Genomic DNA, 3,602 nt, shown 5'->3' with positions numbered 1-3,602 from the left:
CTATATTTTTGAATACTTTTTCCTTTTAATCACAGTTAGATACACAGTTACAAAGTTGTTGATGATTGGGTTTCAGTTATACAGTGTTCCAACACCCTTTCCTTCACCAGTGTACATTTCCCACCACCAATGTCCCCAGTTTCCCTCCCGCCCCCACCCACACTGCTTTTAAGTACTCTTACAGATAAAGGTTAGTCTGCATCCACACGAAAACCAAGCAAGTAGATGAAGTGAAAGCTTTTCATCACAATTGTCTCCTTTCCTCCAGCAGTGCAAACTTTCTATTAAATGTCATTGTTACATCACAAAGTGTCACAAAGCCCAAAGGTTTGTGTTTTACTAGCTGTGCGAGGCTGTAATTATCCAACGAGGCTCTTGCTAAGAAATGAGGGCACATGAGGAAGTAGAAATCCATGTTCTCTCAGCTTGAGGGGTTGAATGATGATGATTGAAATGTTATGTCTTTTGTTTTGTGAGCTCAGGGGTTTATTTTCATATTCTTTCTTTCAACTCAGCCTTAGTTAATCTCATGTTTCCACCTCTTTATGCTACTTTTGCACCCTGGTATGCTCACTCAGGCTTTCTGATCTCTCTCCATCACAGAGAGAGGCAGCTGCACCCCATCCCTGGAAAAGCTTCTGCCTTTATAGACAGATGCTGAAAACAAGCCAGACAGCAAGGAACAGATAGGTTATCTCCTCATCTTGCCAATGAGATTGATCAAATTCCTTTTACTTGACCTCAAAGGCCTCCTCTCTCTTCTAGGAAGGACTATTTAAGGACATGTGTGTGCATAAATGTATGCATTTAGGACAGGGTTCATGAATTTAATACAAAATGCACCCAGGGAATATTTGTGTATTTCTGGCTTCTGCCACAGCCCCTCATGAAAAAGGACCAGGTGTGTGCACTGCAGATTCTCTAATTACCTGAAAATTCATCGTGCTTTCACTCTTTATGGGCATAATGCAATTGGGGAACCTCACTTCAACTCCATGCTTTATTTAGAAGTGCTCAGGGAGTGTGGAGGTTCAAGATTAAGAAGTGGCAAGGTGTTAAGGCCTCATCATCATAAAAGAGCAAAAGGCAAAAGCAAAACCACCAATATTAGATCCAGTTTCTTTTGTTAGGCCTCTTTCGATGACTTTCTAGACATTTTTAGAAGTTGTAGTTGGATTTTAGTGTACACCGAATAGGTCCAATGAACATAATTTTGCTGGCCACAAATTGGCGAGAAGAATTCATCAGAATGGGAGCGACCTTCACATTGGTGAGAAATAACAACACTGCCAACTGGGAAAAGAGCTGCTTCTTAATTTTTGTTCTTTGCTGGCATGATGCAATCAGTGTTTCCTAATATTGGGACGATCCTCTCGCTTCAAAGTGTTGCTATGTAATGGTGTCACATAATGGGAAATTGTAATAGGCAATTTGGTTTTGTAATTTAGTTTGCAAAGCATGCAAACATAAGATAACTAGGTTAAATGCAAATAGGCAGTACACTAAGGTATGAAACCAGAAGGGAGAAAAGATGCTGTGTCCATAACTTAGAAACAACATGGATTTTATTCCTCATGTGCCTCCCAAGAAGAGTTTATTAAAGTTATTTATCCTCTAGTTTAATTGCATCACATACTGTTCACACAGATACATTATCTGCCTATGAACATGCACAGACATATTCTTGTTGAATAGATTTACAAATCTCTCATTTGTAATCAGCAGCTCCAAGGAAGAATGTTCTTTAGAAATAGGTCGATGTTCTCCATTTTAACTATGAACAGTGTTTGAATAAACACAGTTATGTGTAAGAAACCATATCAAAATATGCTTTTAATTTTTCAAAGCCTTTCTGTTATTGTTTGTAACTTTTCCCTTTGGGCCAATTTTTTTTCATTACTGAGAGGTAATGAAAGACTTTCCATAGAGTTCCTTAAACACGAACTGGGAGGTTCATTGGAGTCAGATGTATTCAATTTCATTACCTAACACTTCCGGCCTTAATGATTTTAATATTTTGAGATGCGTTTCTTTTTTCATTTTCTTTTTTTTAAATTTTTTTATTGAATCATTGTGAGATAAACCCTTACAAAGCTGTTCATGATTAGGTTTCAGTCATACAGTGTTCCAATACTCATTCCTCCACCAGTGTACATTTCCTAACATCAGTTTCCCTCCCATAACCCTCCCCCTCTCTTTTTTCATTTTCAATGCATTTTTTTTCTACAGTGTATCATGGGTATGGGATGATGATTCCATGATATTTCTAAATCTTCAGATTCTAAGACAGGCAGTATTTTCTGTTCATGCATGCCGTAACAAAATTTTTTTTCTGCTTTTTAAAAAATTTTTTTCAATGGATCACCGTGAAGTACAATTATAGATTGCAAACTTTTGAGCTTTCATTTCAGTCAAACAATAATCAAGTTCCCCATCCCTCCACCAGTGCCCATTCTCCACCACCAATTATCCCAGTGTCCCTCCCCTCAACCCCATCCCATCCCCCCCAGCCCCACCTTGCCTCTGTGGCAGGGCATTTCATTTTGCTCTCTCTCTCTCTCTCTCTCCTTTTGGTTGTTGTGATTTTCAATAGAAGTATTGAGAGGCCATCATGTTCGGTCTATAGTCTACTTTCAGCATGCCTCTTCCATCTTGAGCAGGCCCTGAAAGCACCCTTTATTTGATGGTCCCTTCTCTATCTGAGCTGCTTTTCTCCTAGCATGTGAGGCCAGCTTCCAAACCATAAAGCAATCCTCTTGGTACACATCACTACTATTCTTGGGTATAAGTCTCGCATTCTGTTACTTTATATTCTACAAATGAGTGCAATCTTTCTATGTCTGTCCCTCTCTTTCTGACTCATCTCACTTAACATTATACTCTCCATGTTGATCCCCTTACATGTAAATTTAATGACTTCATCCTTTCTAATAGCTGCATAATATTCCATTGTGTAGATGTATCAAAGTTTCTTTTACCAGTCATCTGTTCTCGGGCACTCGGGTTTTTTCCAGACTTTGGCTATTGTAAACAGTGGTGTAATGAACATACAAGTGCAGATGTCATTTCTACTATACTTTTTTGCATCTCTGAGATATATTCCCAGAAGTGGTATTGCTGGGTCAAATGGGAGCTCAATTTCTAATTTTTTGAGAAGCATCCATACAGTTTTCCAAAGGGCTGAACCAGTCGGCATTCCCACCAGCAGTGAAGGAGAGTCCCTTTCTCCCCACATCCATGCCAACACCAGTTGCTTTTGTTCTTTTGGATGTGGGCCAGTCTCTGTGGTGTGAGATGATATCTCATTGTTGTTTTGATCTGCATTTCCCTGATGATTAGTGATGAAGAGCATTTATTCACGTGCCTTTTGGTCATCCGGATTTTTTCTTTGAGAAAATTTCTGTTCATTTCATCGCCCCATTTTCTGATGGGGTTGGATGTTTTCTTCTCGTAACAAGAATTTTTGTATTTTTAAAATAAAGATAGGAATTTATATAAGCCTGAGCATACTTTATCTGATCGACTTCTTTATGTCCATTGTTATTTCATTAGGACACATTCCCATAAGTAAGTGGCAAGGAACTGTCTTTATTTTTCTTTTT

The sequence above is a fragment of the Sorex araneus genome, chromosome 4 (assembly GCF_027595985.1).
Source record: "Sorex araneus isolate mSorAra2 chromosome 4, mSorAra2.pri, whole genome shotgun sequence".
NCBI lineage: Eukaryota > Metazoa > Chordata > Mammalia > Eulipotyphla > Soricidae > Sorex > Sorex araneus.
The sequence above is the reverse complement of the archived record's forward strand: the minus strand, read 5'-3'. Positions refer to the sequence as shown.